Consider the following 19,754-nt stretch of genomic DNA (forward strand, 5'->3'; position numbering starts at 1 on the left):
GTTCCGAGTACATTTATCTCTTTAGATTCTCAATTACAAATCAGATTTACTGCATATTTTTATTTTGTCATATTCTATGTTTTGGCCATAGCTGTGAACTAGGTTGGGGGAAAAAAGGAAATTGAGAGAAGGAAAATAATGGGGATAAGTTTCATAGGATATTAAAGGATGAGTTTATTTCCCTTACAGGGAATGTGTGTAAATAAATTGAAATGATCCATTTCACAGAATTAAAAGTAAAACTTGATTTACTGAAAAAGAATGAGAATATAGACAACACAGGGTATTATATAACATGTCTGTTGCTTGAGTATCTTATTACCTATATATTGCATTCATAAGATTGCATATATCATGGGATCATCAGAAGCAGTTCCTAAGTGAGGAAGTATCTTCTTTCTCTCATTTAAAAGGAGGGCATAAGCTGCAGGCACCCTGTAACATTGTCAGAATATTCTGTGTGGCCATTTCTTAGGCTCTCCCTTTCTAACTGACTAGAGCCAATGTTTGTAATGGAACAGAGCTATCTACCAAGTTCTTAACTGGAAAAGACACAACAACCTTTTCTGATGGGAAACCCTGATTCCAGTTTGTACAGTCTTCCTTCTGTATATTGTCTGTTTGAATGGTGGTGTCTCCCCTTAACTGCAAGGAAACAAATAAGGTTCCTGCACAGGTTTAATTTGGCATCGAGCTCCCACTTGGTCCCCTGTGCTTGTTTATTGCCCATCTGCAGCTGTTACTTTCTTTGCTCTGCCTGCTGCTTCCTCCACAACCTGCTGGCTTTCACTGCTCTTGATTTTCCCCTTCAGTGTGTGTGCCCCATTTTCACTGATGAACATATCCTTACTCTGCTGAGTAACTAAAAAAAAATATTTTCTTCTTATATTTTTGAATAAGATGTTCCAAAAAGAGTCCCTGAGATTTCCTTTCAATCATTACTTTTTAATGAGTAAAAGAAAAACCAGATAAAATGCCAATATGCCTCATGTTGCAAAGTTGATGAGATTTTCTTAAGCAAAACAAAGGATGCCTTTTTAAATTTTTTATTTATATTTATTTATTTTTGGCTATGCTGGGTCTTCGTTGCTGCACACAGGCTGTCTTTACTTGCATAGAGTGGAGGCTACTCATTGTTGCAGTGTGCGGGCTTCTCATTGCAGTGGCTTCTCTTGTCACAGATTTCTAGTCCCACTGGCTCAGTAGTTGTGGTGTATGGGCTCTAGAATGCATGGGCTTCAGTAGTTTCAGCTCACACTTAACTTTTTCTCCTTTAGTTGTTCTTTTTTTGCTATGGCTCAGGACTCAACAAAATACTAAATGATAACTCATAATGGTCTCTCTGGAAAAGCAGCAAGGAGTGTAGCAAACTGCACTCAGATTGTTCACATTTTACAAACTGAGGAGATTAAGAACAACGTCTTTAAAACACTTCATCAGGTCTCAGCATGGGGTAGCAGGCAAAGTCAAGTGGTACCACTCTTTCTTAATATTGAAATTCTCAAATGATCATGTGTTATTTTTCCACTCCAACAAAGGTTCTTCCCATCTTCTTTAAACTCCAATTTGATTATTCTTGAGTTTATTTCTGAAATCTCACTTCCTTATGTATTCGTGAATTCATTTATTCATTCCACAGTTACTTGATAGATATGTACTGGGTTCCTGGGGCCAGACTCAGAACTTCCAAGGAAAAAGGAGGATGGGGGGGCACTGAATCTAGACTTGGAAGACTAGAGTTCACTGAGAAGCAGATACCAGGCTGCCTGCCCGTCTTCACACCACTCTGTAGATCAGCCTGGCATGCATAATGAGATCAAATACAGGTTTATTAGCTTGGTATATCTAACCATGTACAGACACAGATTCCATCAATGACACAACAGGTAAGCATGTACCCAGAGTACCTGGGTTCAAATCTCAGTTTTGCAGCTGTTAGCCATATGACCTCCATGACTCTCCATGACTCTCTTTGTCCATAAAATGAGATAATAACAGTAACTAGTAACTTCATAGTTGATATTGTTATTACTATAACACAGTTGTTATAGCAACCTCATAGTTGTTATCGTTTAGTCACTCAGTCATATCTGACTCTTAGTGACTCCACAGACTGTATCCCGCCAGACTCCTCAGTCCATGGGGATTTTCCAGGCAAGAATACTGGAGTGGGTTGCCATTTCCTCCTCCAGGGGACCTTCCCAACCCAGGGATCAAACCCACATCTCCTGCATTGTCGATGGATCCTTTACCACTGAGCCACCAGGGAAGCCCCGATTGGGAAAGTAGCTGAGTCACAGTCACAGCGCAACATGAGAAGGGATCCCTGGACCCTGCTGAACACTCAGCTCCACAGCTAAACCAGAGTCACCTTCCTGTCTCTGAACTGTGATCCAGTCACCAAGCATCTGAGCATGCTCTCTGCCCCATACTGCTCAGGGCCCTGGCTATTGTTGATTTCCCTGAGCCATAACCTAGTGGCAAGATTTCTGTCTTTCTTATTTCATTTCCAGGTATATCTTAACATTAAGCCACCATAATGTATGGAAATTTATTGCAACTTAAATAGACTCCTCTAAATAATAAGGAGTTGCTGTGTATAGAGAAAATTCAAAAGAAAACTTTCAATCGTTCCTGGACATCGGAATCACCTGGACTGATTTTTTTTTAATGTATGGCCTGAGCCCTACCATCCAGATGCTAACTTAAAAGTCGAACCCAGGTCTCCTGCATTGCAGGCAGATTCTTTACCAGCTGAGCCACAGGGGAAGCCTCACATGTAGGAGAAAGCCAATAAAAATTGACTGAAAACAGGAAACTGACCCAAGCATCTTCACATCAAAGTCCAGCATTTTTTGTTTCATTTTGTTTTAATCACCTATACCACACTGCTTCCCAGCACTGAAATCTTAATTTTTCAGAAAACATATCCAATGACATACCATCAAATCTTCTGTAATATCCCTAACCATAGCACTAATAATGATTAATAATGATAGCCTCCATTTTTGAATACTCAATGTATGCCAGGCATTATAATAAGGGCTGCAGATATATTACAGCATAGCATCAGAGGTGCTGCTTTACCAAGGAGGAGACTGGTGTAGAGAGCTGAAAAAGCTTTCTCCAGCTTATCCAGCTAATATGTGGCAGAACCAGGCCATTGATTACAAAGTTTATGTGCTCAACCCTTATGCAATCCTCCTTCTCTACCTGGCCGTTATTTTGTTTTACTTGCTTTAAGGCTAATTATCAACATGCATGTCTCCTCTGCACTCTCAAAATCACTGGGTTTAGGAACCATCTCAGATTACAACCAACCATCACCACTACATAAACATCCATGGTACTTCAACCATTTGATAAATATCTGGAAAAATTGTAAATGTGAGTCTGCCAAGGATTAGACCAGAATCTTTGAGAACCAGATGCTTAGATTCAATCTAATTTCCTTTGATATTGATTTACCTTAATGTTCATGGTGACTCATCAATTCATCTAGAACAAAACACTTCAGGAAAATTTTTTGCTGGTCAAATTTTCTTTCACCCTGTCTACCATTGATGGTCAAATGAGGTAAGTTATGGGAATTCACCTAGGCAAATATGAAAGAGCTGACAAATGTGTGTAGCCCACTCAACATATCACATTCCAACAAGAGTCAAATACCTTGTTTGACCATAAAGAAGGCTAAGTACTAAAGAACTGTTGCTTTTGAACTGTGGTGCTCAAGAAGACTCCTGGGTGTCCCTTGGACAGCAAGATCAAATCAGTCAATCCTAAAGGAAATCAACCCTGAATATTCACTGGAAGGACTGATGCTGAAGCTGAAGCTCCAATACTTTGGCCACCAGATAAAAAGAGCTGATTCATTAGAAAAGACCCTGATGCTGGGAAAGATTGAGGGCAGTAGGAGAAGGGGATGGCAGAGGATGAGATGGTTGGATGGCATCACCAACTCAATGGAAATGAGTCTGAGCAAACTCCAGGAGATAGTAAAGTACAGGGAAGCCTGGTGTGCTACAGATCATGGGGTCACAAAGAGTCAGACACAACTTAGTGACTGAACAACAGCAACATCTGTTCCAAGACCCTCTTCTCCACGAAATGTAGGTACTCTCTTTCTTAATACTGTATATGTTTTCTGAATCTGTGAGGTCCCCTGCCCACCTAATGCCTAATATAATCAGGGTAAATTTATATGAAAGGTGAATGAATCCAGAAATCTTAGTTTTCCAGACTACCACGCAGTGCATCATAGTCTCATCCCTCAGGTCCACACTTCTGCCATGCTTCTGATAAAGTCACACCTGTTTCTGCATTCTTTGTTCTTCAGGTTTTCATCGCCATGTGACTCACTGACATTTTACCCATCTTATTTACGTTATTTTGACCTGGATCCCTTGATGATTTTCACCACTCCCAAACCTGTCTGCCTTACAGGTGGTTCTCATTGCAACCCATTTAAGAACATCAACAGGGGTTTAGCAACAGGGACTCTGTTCTCCTAAACAGCTTGTGACAGTCCATGCATAGATTTTTATCTCTTTACATAAAACCCCATCAGTGTTGCAAGCTCAGACACAGAACTTTAAAACCATATGTTTCTGATATTTGAGGTTTTTCCCCCTTAGGCTTTGTGAGTGGCAGGGTGATGTGACATCTTTCTTGTTCTTTCACTGACAAAGGGTTCATTCACACAAACTAAAGTCATTTGACAATGACTCTTCATGATGTCTTATCTTCAAGTATTGTTATCAATTCTGTCAAATTTGTTAAGGTTGAAATGCATGCTCACACAAGAGGAATATTCAGTGAATCACTTCTAGCCCAGAATGTTCCATTTTTATATATGTCCATTTTTTTAACTTTCAACTTTTTATTTTGTATTGGGGTATAGCCATTAACAATGTTGTGGTAGTTTCAGATGAACAGTGAAGGAACTCAGCCATACATACACATGTATCCATTCTCCCCCAGACTCCCTTCCCATCCAGGTTGGTACATGATAAATAATAAATTTCAGCTTCCACTGTTAGAAAGCATTTAAAATGTCTCCTCTCTGCACTGTTTTCACAGATGACAAAAATAAGAATGAATCCAAGGTTTTTTTTTAATCCAATGTGCTACCAATAGGGTGTTTCAGTTATATGGAGCCAAGTCTGATTTTCTGGACTGCCTCACTCTAAATACTTTGTATGATGTTTACCACGATCATATCAGCTTCCATTATTAGCTTCTCTTGTAACTAATTATCTAAACCGTACTGTGCACATGCTAAGTGCCAGGACCTCTCTGTTAAGCAGGTTCCACATAGAACCTCAAGGAGATGGATACTATTACTGAACTCATTTTACAGGAGAAGAAATTGAACCTACAGAGGTTAGTAAATTTTTCAGGGCACCCATCTAGTGACTGTGGAGCTGAGATCTGAACGAAGATGTGTCTGCCTCCAAGCCCAAGCTTTTAATCACATGAACTACTTACAAAGATGATGACTCAGTCTATCAGACGAGCATTCTGTCCCAGTCAGGATTCAGAGGTTTTTCTGAACCTCTGAAAGCTGCTTTTCTTTTGTGCACACTCCATGCAATAGCCACACCAACTACACTGGCCAGTGCCATGTCTGACCTTTCACTCCTCAGACCTTCCAGTGAAATTAGAAAGAATGTGAGATCAGGGATGTCCTCCTCTATGAAAACTGCGGCAAAAGGGACTTTCCAGAACCTGTTCTGTAGCCATCAGTTCAGTCTCTCTGCTGCCTTCCTTCAAATTATTGTAGCCAGTATCCTGTGGGCTATGCAGTAAAAACTGCCCAGGTTTTAGTACTCTTAAAAATAAATTTCCATGTCAATTTTTACCCCCTCCTTCCCCTACCCAACATAAAAATCCTGCCCAATTCCTAATTCTCTTGGCCAGAGGAACAGGGAATCGCATAACAATTTGCAATATATCTTTCCAAGTACCCTTTCAGGGGTCTCTGACATCATGTGGAGTGACTATGTAAGAGCAAAGTCAAGTCTCTGGAACTGTTCTCTGCTTCACAGTGACAGGTAATTTAAGATTTTAAAAAACTTTTACCCTAGATAATACTTGAAAATCCAGCCTCATATAAAGTGTCGCTTTCTCCCCTTTAAATCTGTTCCAGGGTCTCAATTCCTTGTTTCCCAGCCCACATATGCTATCATATATAACGTCTGTGGAAACATATTGATTTAAAGACCGAGTCAGCAATGGAATTGGGCTCTTTGCAAGTTACCTTGGTTTAACTACTGAAAACCTGTGTAATTGCCTCAGAGACTTGAGGCACTGGAACTTTAATTCACTTGTGCTCTCACATGGAAGAACGTAACTGCCCACTCTCGGCTCCTGCCCCTCCTAAGTACCTTCAGGAAGCAATGACAGACCAAGCAAACTGCCTGTTTGTGGGCATGAGGGGCAACTCCGGTTAAATCTTAGCCACGGAATAACATTCTGGACATTACCGATCTGTAGGCCTGGTGCTTTGCCACAGCTGTCTTGGGAATCATACGTCCTAAGACAGTCATGAATTTTAAAAAGTACCCATTGACTTCTGACCTGTTGATTTTGAGAAGGTGAGTAAGCAAACAGTAGAGATGGTGACTCAAAGTTAAGCATATTTCAGAGAAAACCTGGGGGAGAGGTCAGAGCGCTGGAACTAGAAAGCAGAGCAATGGCTTCTCCAGAAGGAACTTTCAGTTTTCCAGTGGGACAAACAGACTTCCCAAATCTCCCATGAAACCACGTGAATTACATGCTTGATAGTTGTGTGCACATTTCCTTGAATTTTAAGGGCACTTTTCCATCAAAGTCCAAAGCATTTTCTTGTTTCAAGATACACTGAGGCACTAAAAGAATTATGTGTAAAATATCAGTAGAAATAATTTACTGGACTCTCCCCTTTCTCAATCAATTACACTTTGTATATACATGTATAAATGTGTGCATAAGATGTTAACATTGTTCAAGGCCATGTGGTAATGAGCTTTTTAATGTTTTCATAGGTATGCATGTATGTTTCCTGTCTAGACAGTTAAGTGAGTTATCTCTGTCAGTTCATCAGCAAGAAACAATATAGAACATAATTTCCTTTTCCTATTATTTGCATTGAAAACTAAAAGTCATTGTATAGAAAGAAAAAAGAAATACCAGTCACTCCTGAACTTTTCACATTAAACTCCACTTTTTCTTTTCACAATTAAAACCCCATGAATTTATGAGAGTCCTCCAGACAGACAGAACCAACAGGACGTACATATATAGAAAGGAGTATTGGCTTTACTAAAACAAATTGGCTCAAGTGATTGTGGAGGCTGAGAAGATCCAAGATCTGCACTGGAAAATTGAATAGCCAGAGTAACCAGTGGTATTATTTCAGTCTGAGTTCAAAGGCCTGAAAACCAGGAGTGGTGATAGTTTAAGAGCTGATGTTTCAGCTTGAGTCTGAAGTCAGGAAAAGACCAAAGTCCCATATCAAGCAGTGAGGCAGGAGGAGTTCTCTCTTACTTAAGGGAGGGTCAGACTTCTTGTTCAAGTCAGGCCTTCAACTGATTAGATGAGGCCCATCAACATAGGGAGAGCATTCTGCTTTATTCAGTCTACACATTCAAATACTAATCTCATCCAAAAACAACCTTATACATCCAGAATAATAATTGAAAATCTGGGCACCCCATGGCCCCATCAAGTTGACACTTAAAATTAACTGTCACATCTCATTCTATAACTTTTCAAGTTCTCTATTTGGATCAGACCTGATTTTATTCTATTTGAAATCTTTCAGAGGTTTACTAAGATAGTTGAAGACATTTGCTAAGTTTAATATTTATGAAATATTTAGGATGTAAAAGTGCTTTGAGAGTTAATATACCATGAGGGAGGCAAAATACATTATATCCCAAGCCATTAATTTATCTTTCTCTATACTGTGTGTGATGGAATTTCAGTTGAGCTATTTCAAATCCTAAAATATGATGCTGTGAATGTGCTGCACACAATATGCCAGAAAATTTGGAAACCTCACCAGTGGCCACAGGACTGGAAAAAGTATGTTTTCATTTCAATCACAAAGAAAGGCAATGCCAAAGAATGCTCAAACTACTGCCCAATTGCACTCATCTCACACACTAGCAAAGTAATGCCCCAAATTCTCCAAGCCAGGCTTCAACAGTATGTGAACCATTTTCAAGCTGGATTTAGAAAAGGCTAGAGATCAAATTGCCAACATCTGCTGGATCATCGAAAAAGCAAGAGATTTCCAGAAAAACATCTACTTTTGCTTTATTGATTACACCAAAGCCTTGACTGTGTGGATTACAACAAATTGTAGAAAATTCTTAAAGATGGAAACACCAGACCACCTGACCTGCCTCCTGAGAATTCTGTATGCAGGTCAAGAAGCAACAGTTAGAACTGCATATGGAACAACAGACTGGTTCCAAATCGGGAAAGGAGTATGTCAAGGCTGTATATTGTCACCCTGCTTAGTTGACTTATATGCAGAGTACATCATGTGAAATGCAGGCTGGATGAAGCACAAGCTAGAATCAAGATTGCCAAGAGACATATCAATAACCTCAGATATGCAGATGACACCACCCTTCTATAAGGCAGAAGGTGAAGAAGAACTAAAGAGCCTCTTGATGAAAGTGAAAGAGGAGAATGAAAAAGGTGGCTTAACCTCAACATTCAGAAAACCAAAACCATGGCATCTGGTCCCATCACTTCATGACAAATAGATGGGGAAACAATGGAAACAGTGAGAAACTTTATTTTGAGGGGCTCCAAAATCACTGCAGATGGTGATTTCAGCCAGGAAAGTAAAAGATGCTTGCTCCTTGGAAGAAAAGTTATGACCGACCTAGACAGCATATTAAAAAGCAGAGACACTACTTTGCCAACAAGGGTCCATCTAGTCAAAGCTATGGTTTTTCCAGTAGTCATGCATGGATGCAAGAGTTGGACTATAAAGAAAGCTGAGTGCTGAAGAATTGATGCTTTTGAACTGTGGTGTTGGAGAAGACTCTTGAGAGTCCCTTGGACTGCAAGAAGATCCAACTAGTCCATCCAAAAGGAAGTCAGTCCTGAATATTCATTGGATTGACTGATGTTGAAGCTGAAACTCCAATACTGTGGCCACTTGATGCGAAGAACTGACTCACTGGAAAAGACCCTGATGCTGGGTAAGATTGAAGGCAGGAGGAGAAGAAGATGAGATGGTTGGATGGCATCACTGACTCTACAGATATGAGTTTGAGTAAGCTCTGGGAGTTGGTGATGGACAGGGAAGCCTGGTGTGCTGCAGTCCATGGGGTTACAAACAGTTGGAAACAACTGATCGACTGAACTGAACTGAACTGATAGTGTGTGTGTGTGTGTGCGTGTTAGTCACTCAGTCATGTCTGACTGTTTGTGACCCCATGGGCTGTAGACTTCCAGGCTCCTCTGTCCATGAAATTCTCTAGGCAAGAATACTGGAGTGGGTTGTCATTCCCTTCTCCCAGGGATCTTCCCAACCCAGGGATCAAACCCAGGTCTCCTGCCTTGCAGGCAGATTCTTTACTGTCTGAGCCACCAGGGAAGCTTCTCTACAGTAGATACATATTAAACAAAATAGGAATGATCTTCCTGCTGAATATATCTTAATTAATGTTAACAAAGGAAGATTTCAATAAATTATGATATGTTATTCTGTGTAGTGTGGTCAGGTCAATAGGTCTGAGATTTTCTGCATCAGGAAGGTGGTTCCTTCCAACTTACCCACAAACACTTTGACCTCAGAAGTTTGCTGGTGGAAAACAAAGCTATACTATACAGTTTCTAAACCTATCATGAAAGTCAAAGTGTTAGTTAGTTGCTCAGTCGTGTCCAACTCTTTGAGACCCCATGGACTGTAGCTTACCAAGTTCCTCTGTCCGTGCAATTCTCCAGGCAAGAATACTGGAGTGGTTGCCTTTCCCTTCTCCAGTGGATTTTCCCGACCCAGGGATTGAACCCCCATATCCTGTGTTTCCTGCATTGCAGGCAGATTCTTTACCTGCTAAGCCACCAGGGAAGCCCAAAACTATCACGGACCTTCTTAAACGAAATTCCAAAATAGCAAAATGAATATTCACAAGTTCCCTCACTTAGCAAGCAGACAAGCAAATGTTTCAGAGTTCCAGTTTTCCATAAATACAGAAATCTTGTAATTATCTCAAGAACCATAAGTTATTTATTTAGTTTCATGCCTTTATGAAGGAAGACTCACTGTTGATCATATTATGATGAGAGGGTGGGGTGATTAAGGTAGGCGGGGAGGAGAAAAGCATGCTTCTATTCTTAATGAATCTTGCCTTATGTTTCTTCATTTTTTTTTATCAGCAATTTTATGCTCTGCAGGTAGTAAACAAAAATGGTGACAGCCAAACATGCATTTTGCATCATAACAAACCCATTGGATCTGCAAACAGTTGTATAAGGTGTTCCTTTTCCATCGGGAAAAACAATAGCATTTATTAGCAGTATTTCACTCCACTCCCATGATTTGTGTATTCTTTACTCTCAAAGTGTCAGCTGTCAGATGAAACGATGGAGACTGACAGTTCAGAATTTCAAAAGTTCAGCTCCTTTCAAATGCGCTAAATGAACAAGAACTGCCTAATTTGGGCTGAAGAAAAAGCAACAAAAATCCCCTGTAAGTATGCAAGGTTTTATTCTACTTTTGCATTCTTAGTATGCACAGAGAATGTTAAATACTTTTCAGCTGGATACACTGTTAATTCTATGAGTGAGAAAGATTTCATTAGGTGAGCTTCAGGCAAGAGTGAACTACAAATGGAATTCCCTTTTATTTTCTGAAATTCACAGTATATGACCCATGTCCAATGATAAATGGTCTATAAACTCTCTTGCTGTATTTAATTGCATAAACTTCCATTATATTCTACTATTAACATGGGAACACTTTGACATAAGATGTCAGAAGGGGGAGAAAATCGAGTGAAAGAAAAAAATAAAACTTTCACTCTTAACAAAACCAACATAGTCTTAGTATCCCTCAGAACCACATTCAACATGTAAGTTCCAAGCACACAATTTTAAATATTTTTTCAACCAATTAGTTACTTTTAATTTTGGTAGCACAAAAATCTATTAATCACTATTTAATTATCTGGAGCTCTTGCCTGCCTAATTAGTGCTTTCCGTATTGCATCTTCAACTAAACCGGGGACCCTATCAACTCATTTATCTGATACGTATTTGGTGCACTGGTGAGTTAATTAATGAAAAAAAAAACTCATTTAAATGGTTCATTCAAAAAAAAAAAAGCTTATTAAACACTTTGAACATTAAATAAGCCAGCCGATTTTATTGGGTTTTCATTGCCCTAAAAAGCATTATATAAATGTAAAATCCCATGTGACATTTCTGGGTAAATATACATAGCAGAAGGAATCAGAAGCAGCAGTCATCAGCTGAGTAACAGTCTTTCAAGTACACCGCCTGAGGCAGCCAGCTTTAGAAATCTTTTACACAAAAATGGGGACAATGATTAAACATAAGGTTTTATTTGAAATTTTCTGGTATTGGGAACACTGAGCATGACTGTAAATGAAATTATGTTGTTATATTCCAGGTAATGTACTGTAAAATGGTTTATACTATAACTATGCTTAGAATACTGAAGAAAACAAAGACAGGGTAATTTCTCCATCCCTCCAACCTCATCTCCACTTGGCTGTTCCTTGCCACAGTCTGTGAGCTTGTCCTCTAGCATTCTAGCTCATACAATACCCCCAGAGGGCCTTCCTCTGGCACCCCAGTCTAGTTTAGAGGCCTCCCTGATGTTCTCAAAGTACCTGGGCATAAAACTTTGTCTTGCACTTATGTGAGGAAGCAGTGGAATACAGTGGTACAGAACATGGTGTTGGCCTGAAAAAGATCTAGAGTCAGCCACCAACGAGGTTGTTAGGATCCAAATGAAACAACGGTAAAGCATCTGGTGCAGTGCCTGATATTATAAATGTATCATAATAATTAGATAGCTTTTTTTTTATTATACTGTACTATACTTGTTTCTCCAGGTATTTCTCTTATTAGATCCTGAGCTCATTGTGTAAAGAGACACATGGTCCATCCTTGTATCTCCAAAGCCTGACACAGTGTCTGACAGACGGTAAGTAAGCACTGTAAAAAGTGTAAATCACTCACTCGGTTGTGTCTGATTCTTTGCTACCCCATAGACTATAGCCCACCAGACTCCTCTGTCTATGGAATTCTCCAGGCAAGAATACTGGGATGGGTAGCCATTCCCTTCTCCAAGGTATCTTCCCAACCCAGGAATTGAACCCGGGTCTTCTGCATTGCAGGCAGATTCTTTACCATCTAAGCAACCAGGGAAGCCTCAAGCTTTGTATATGCTTGTGTGATAGATGAACGGAGCAACAAATCTGCAGTAAAGGAATATAAGGGGTCTCAGAGTAAAATAAGCAAACAGAAGTCAAATAGCCCCTCCTTCTTACAGAGGACGGTAAGAATTCTAACGCACAAATCCATACTTGCTAACTGTTTATAACATAGTTCATGGTTTTAAAAAGTCTTATCTGCCTACCTATTATTAACACCTACATAGTTTTCTCTGACTCTTCAATAAATTGTCAAATAGACACAGGTATCTGATTCCTCTTCTGCCTGTTTATTCTGTGAGTCTCAACAGTTAAAAATTGTCCAAGGAAATCAAGAGTTGTCATAACATGAAAATTATTAGCACTGAACTGACCATTTTTAAAATTAGTTGTGAGTTCATCTCCCATTGCATTTAGTATATCACCTATTTTAATCAATAGAATCAATATCTTGATCAGGTATAATCCTGCTGCAAAAATGATGTCTACAACTTCCTATGCAAATAGAATAAAAATTTTAAAGTTAAACTGAAAATCTTTATAAAATGCAGGATTTCATAAAGTCTATTAAAGTGATATTGGAGACAGTTCACATCACAGGCAAAGATGTAGATCTATCAAGATCAAACAAATGAAAAAAAAGAAAATAAAGTAGATGTGATTAAAAAGTAAACAACTTGAAAACCAAATGATTTAGGAAAATCCATTTGAAAATTAATAAAGCATAGAATATTTTTGTAAAATTGATTCTTTTCATAAGAAAAGATTACTCAAAAATCTAAGATTTGGTTACTTCATTTGTTGGAAGGATTACAAAATAGTTTCTATAAAACCTAACTTTTGTTCTTAAAATATCTTCATTACTTTTAATTTTACATATCTAGATAAACTCCCAACTAAGCCTTTCCTTTTCCATCATGGTCTATAAAATGTTCATCTCAATGTTAAGTAAATTCACAATAAGTTGTCTTTCCTGGTACCATCTAGATGCTGGTTTGAGAGACAGAATTGTTCTTTGATGTTGCAACCACCAGTACTCTTGCTTCTGCATCCCACCATCTTCTGATAACTTCCAGGGGAGCCTATGATGCGAATGTGGGGCATTCTCCAATTCAAGTTCATGGACAATGCACTTTTTAAAGGGAAAAGCAAGTAGAGCTCTGCAGAGAGATCCTAATGAGGCAACTCGTAATAAAAGTCCTCTTTCAGGGGGTAGTCCCCATTTTGGGGAACCTCTTCCTTCCAGAGAAATACAGTGATAGAAAGACCCTAACTCAACAGCACTAGGAAATGGGTATTTAACCCTCAGGGGCCTTCTAACCAAATCACATTCAGTGCCAGACACTGCAATGCTCCAAATCATCAGTGATGACCATGTGTTACTGGATATACCATGTACAATATTCCAGAATGTTTTTAATTCTCTCTCACCTTGCTTTGTTTTGCTTTTTCTTTCCTGGTACAACCATTGGTTGAGTAAGAAAAAGAGAGAATCTATAATACTTATCTAATTTCTGATGTTGAAATCATTAAAAGGAGAATACATAATACTAAACTATTTGTACTTTTTATATAATACTTCTAGAAAAATTTATAGTTCAATATTCTTTGAAACTATTCTATGCTCTGTGAATACCATTTTGCTCCAGGATATTTATTTGTTATTATTGATGATTACATATTATATATCCTGTGTTCTTCCAAATATGACAAAGTAAGTATTTTTGTTTCCATTTTAGTGATATCTTTGAAGAGAAATTCAAATATATTCAAAGATAATTTTTTTTCTTGATCTCTCGGTCAAGCCAATTCAACTTTAATTCAGGTAAATTCCTGACAAATGTCAGAGTTCTATTTACCGATTATCACTTCTTCCCTTTGGGATCATAAGGTTTTAAGGGAAAAAAATCTAAAAGATTTATTGCTAATAAGATTCTACAAATGTTATCTTTGTTCAGAGAAAAAGTAATATATGATCCTGGCTCTGTACAACATCTTTAATGTTCCTTTTTTGAATATGTATAACTCATTTAGGGAACAACGATAGACAGTAACTCATCATTCTTGCTACCTGCCTTAGAATATCTGTACTTTATCTGTTTGAAAATAATATAAACTTGTGACTTAATTGATGTCATAAGTTCGATTCATCACCACATTCATTGAAATAAAGAGGCTCTGAATAATGAACAAAATGCTTATTGTTTACCAGAAGAAAGGTCGTAACGTTATATTTACATCTATGTCATGTCTTATTATTAAATCTGTATAAACCATCTCCCTTCATTATTTCTGAATGGGAGACTGATGATAAGTGCTATTTTCAAGATTTTTTTTTATCCTTTTTATTTGTCTAGCTAATTCGTGTGCTGACACATTTCAAGGCTGAGTCTATATTTTGCTTGTTAAGTTATTAGGGATTTGTTGCTCCTGAAAACCAAGACCGAGTTCCTAAATTTAACACTGATGGGTCAACAGTTTCAGGGGAGAGAGGTCAGATGCCCAGTGGAGGAAGAAGAAATTTGTCTGAGTGATCCTGGTTTGCTTTGCATAATTGACACTGGACTTGGAATTGGGAATGATTTGCTGTTTATGTTAAACAGCAGGGAGGCTTATGGCTTTTTATTTTTACTCCTGATACAACCAAAGGAATGGGTGAGTAATGAGAGGAGCAAAGATAATCATAATGATACTAGGCAATGAATCGTGTGTGCCTGGGTGATAGGGCAAATTTGATCAGACTGTGATGGTCAGCAAGCTAACACAAACTATAGACATGCAGATTAGTCGAATCTTTATTATACCTGCAAATAGCTAGTGGCTTGTTTTCCTTCTCTCACTTTATAATTTTGATGATTTTGACTCTAAGCCCTACCTTACATTCAAGGAAATTTCAATTAAATATATCAAATTATGAACAGGGAAAAGAAAATGTATCCAGTAACACTGAACAGTCACACAATTAAAGGACCAATTTTAACATTGGTTTTCTATTCCTAGAACACTCTAGAAATTGATTCCTTACCCAGTACAAGTCCATCCCATTTTCACCCCTTCTCTGTCCCTCCCTACCCATTTCAGTGAACTTAGCCCAAAATTTCTCATTTGCTGGGCTCTGTCCCTTGTTTAAATTAAAGAAAATACAGGATCAGTCCTCCTTTTGCTTGCTGTAAAGTCTCTTCAGAATCTAATTCAATGAGATTGCATTTGTTAAAATGAATGCAGATTGTTCAATGGGGCAGATTTAAGAAATGCTGAAAAGAGTTCAGGGGCTCACAGGGTGGGGGATAGCTCTGTGGTGGGGTGGGGGTGAAGTTTTACACATCACCCCATGTTTGTTAAGGTCTAAAAGCACTGAAAAGGATTTGTTCTGTTTGTGTGAAGGGCCTCCGTGCTCTGCCTCTCTAAGATGTTATGCCAAGCTTTTCAGTAGTTTTACTTTCTCTTGATCTTGGGCCTGACATGACCAAAACCCAGAGCTCAAACTCTCCGGGACTGACCCGTATTGTCACTCCAATCTGTCATCTAAGAGTCTGCTACCCAAACAATTGGTTTCCTGCAATTAATATGTTGTTTATTTTAAAACATGAATTTGAAAATAGTTTCTGCATATCTTATTATTTCAAAGAAGCATTTTGTTTACTAAATGTTTTTACTTATCAAATTAACTGTTACTAAAAGATCTGAGATCTCCCAGGAGAATGAAGATTTTTAATCACATAATATAAACCAAACAAGGGCTTCCCAAGTGACTCAATGGTAAAGACCCGTCTTCCAATGCAGGAGATGCAGGAGGCATAGGTCTGATCCCTGGGCCAGAAAGATCCTCTGGAGAAGGGCATGGCAACCCACTCCAGTATTCTTGCTTAGAAAGTCCCATGAACAGAGGAGCCTGGCAGGCTACAGTCTGTGGGACACAAAGAGTTGGACACAACACTGCGAATAAGCACACACACAGATGAACCAAACAATCAATTATTAGAGTCACTGATAATACTGACAGCCCTAGAAAGAGTTCCAAATCATATGTTGCATAATCCAGTTATAAGTTGCCAGTCAGAAACCTGGCTTCTATTCCCTGACCCCACCACTGCTCTGTGTCCTATGACTGGAAATTCCGTACAACTACATTCATTTCACTATTTACTATGATGTGTAGACCAAAGGGCTTAGACATATTTCATCAACCTAGGAAGAATACATCACTGAGAAAATATGTAGATACATGTATGTGTGTGCATGTGTATTTATATTAAACAGACTAGACATGATGGGCTATAATCAAAAATTAGTTTTCTCCTTTTCTACTACTATTTTAAGAAATTCTCTGCTAGATCTTTCTGCTTTCTTGGAAAATATCTCCGGCAGTCCCCTTGTGGCTTTTGTGGTCACTTTTAGGTATCCGAACAGTATTATTTTCAGGTGTGAAAATATCCAATCCAATTTAACTCAAAACTTGAACCTTTCAAAGCTTTCTCCTCTTCCTAGCCCATGCGAGACTTGCAACTTGAATACAAGAAGTGGGAAAATGAGGGTAGGAAGCAGTCTAAGGAGGGGAATAAGTGGAAAGGACAAAGATTTTCTTGATCGGTGCTTATATAATGTGGTCCTTTCTCTATACACCATTTCATGGACTGCTTTTGGGACTCTGGATATCCCCAGGCAGGGATGTAAGTACTGCCCCATCACTGTACAGGCAATACATGGTTGGGCTAACTGCTTCTGATTTTGCCTCAGTTTTTAATTTGATTCTAATTCCTATGACTCCTGCCCCTATGTCTTAGTCATTCGGGCTGCTGAAACAAAGTATCTTAGAATGCATGGCTTATAAATGACAGAACTTTATTTTTCACAGTCCTGGCAGCTAAGAAGTCCAAGACCAGGGTACCAGCACGGTTGGGTGAGGACCCTCTTCTGGATTGCAGACTTCTCATTTTAACCTTTCACAACGCAAGCAGCAAGGGAATTCTCCTGACCTCTCTTATAAGGTGCTAATCTCATTCATGAGGGCTCTACCCTCAGGACCAATCAGCTCCCAAAGGCCCTCCTAATACTCTACATCAGGGATTATAATAGGATTTCAACATATGAACTTTGGAGGATGGGGAATACAAACATTCAGACCATAACACACTACACAGCAACACTCGTGTACAGGGGACTTTCTCAATGGCTCTAGCCATCAACAGAGACCCTGAGGAAAACTCAGTCTCAGTGCCCCTCAAACTCTCCAAGTAAAACCAGTCCTAACACAGATCTCTCTCCAAGATCTTTTCCAACTCAATGTCAGTTCTGGACCTGGAAGTTTCAGAAGCTGGGGAATGATACAACAGATATCTCCAATGTCTGTGTATCATTGTTTTGAAGCTATTTCACATGGCTAGGGGAAACTGGGAACAACACAAACTTTTTTTAACTACAAAATGACAACTGATTAAAAAAATAGGCAACAAATCTCAATAGACAGTTTTTCAAAGAAGATATACAAATGACTCATAAGCACATGAAAAAATATTCAACGTCACTAGCTATCTTGGAAATATATATCAAAACTGAAACGAGATATGACTTCATACTTACTAGGATGTTTATCATCAATAGAGCAGTTAATAACAAGTGTTGGCAAGAATATGGGAGAACTGGAATTCTCATATACTGCTAGTGGGAGTGTAAAATGGTTCAGCCATTTTGGAAAACAGTCTAAAAAGGTTAAATATAGAGTTATTAATACCATACTAATCAGTAATTCTGCTTTGAGGTACACAACCAAGAGAAAATAAAAATATATGTGCATGCAAAAATTTGTATTCAAATATTTATAGCAGCACTATTCATAATAACCGAAAGTAAAACCAACACAAAAGTCCATCAATTAATGAATAGATAAATAAAATAATATATCTATACACTGGAATATTATTAGACAATAAAAACAGGTACTGATATATGCTACAATGTGGATAAAACTTGAAAACATTATGCTAAGTGAAAGAAGGTAGTCAAAAATTACAACTTGTATGATTCCATTTGTATGATACATCCAAAATAGGCAAATCTATAGCGGCAGAAAGTAGATTAGCGGTTGCCTAGGGACTGAGCAGTAGGGAGTAGGTAATGGCTAAGGGGTGTGGAGTTTCTTTTGTGGATAAGGAAAATGTTTTAATATTGATTCTTGTAATGGTTTCTCAACTATTTGACTATATTAAAAGCCACTGGATTGTACACTTTACTCTGATGAATTATATTTATGTGAATTATATCTCAATCATAGAGCTATGTTAATAAACATATCCTCAGTCTCTCAGGAGTCTGTAGAATTCTGTTCTATAGACTAGAAAAGTTAGTCCTGGATGGTTGAGCCTTAAACCTTTCCTTAGAATGTGAAACATTTATCACTGATATCCTCAGCTTTCAGATTACAACCAAGACACTAAGATAGAAAGAAAATCTCATTTAACAATGTGTTAAATTAATAAAAATCTAAAACAATACTCAGCATTTCACTTTTCTTCATGCTCCAATTTCAGAATAATGATTAAACTTCCAAACTTTGCAGAATGGTACATGTATTTTATAGGCTGCAGTATCCTCTTAAGTGATTCAGTTTCCATAATTCTGTTGGTTATGTATTTCAACTGAAGAATTAAATGCTAGTCTTACAATAAACTCAAGGCTTCCCTGGTGGCTCTGACAGTCAAGTATCTGCCTGCAGTGCAGGAGCCCCGGGTCTGGAAGTTCCCCTGGAGAAGGGATAGGCTACCCACTCCAGTATTCTTGGGCTTCCCTGATGGCTCAGATGGTAAAAGAATCTGCCTGCAATGCAGGAGACCTGGGTTCAGTCCCTGGGTTGGGAAGATCCCCTGGAGGAGGACATGGCAAGCCACTCCAGTACTCTTGCCTGGAGAAGTCCATGGTCAGAGGAGCCTGGCAGGCTATAACCCATGGGGTCGCAAAGAGTCGGACAAGACTGAGTGAACTAAGCACACAGCACACACAGCATGTAAGATAAGTGCCGTTAAATAATCATTTCACAAGTAAGGAAACTGAAGTTCGTAACAGTTAAAAATGTATGAAAAATAAAGCAGCTGATGCATGACTAAGCCAGGACTCAAATCTATAGTCCCTGTCCCTCATGCAAAGCCTCTGAGACTCTTTTCTGGGGGGCTGTCCAGTGATAAGAGAAATATTAACACAATTTATAAGTAAAATGCCTAATTGCTACTTCTAAAGAGTGAGACTGGAAACCCACAATAGTATGCAACTTAAGTTTGAAAAAAACTTGGCCTCTCGCCATAAGCAATTTATTTTTATATTTTAGAAGTTGGGAAATCAATGGTCATCGCACAG

General features: G+C 38.6%; 1 long non-coding RNA gene across 1 annotated transcript in view; it reads right to left on the bottom strand.

The window, feature by feature from the left end:
• LOC138443486 (uncharacterized) overlaps window positions 1-19,754 on the bottom strand; it is a 507,027-nt gene that overhangs the window by 423,469 nt on the left and 63,804 nt on the right. The window lies entirely within an intron of this gene.

The sequence above is a fragment of the Ovis canadensis genome, chromosome 7 (genome assembly GCF_042477335.2).
Source record: "Ovis canadensis isolate MfBH-ARS-UI-01 breed Bighorn chromosome 7, ARS-UI_OviCan_v2, whole genome shotgun sequence".
NCBI classification, from domain to species: Eukaryota; Metazoa; Chordata; class Mammalia; order Artiodactyla; family Bovidae; genus Ovis; species Ovis canadensis.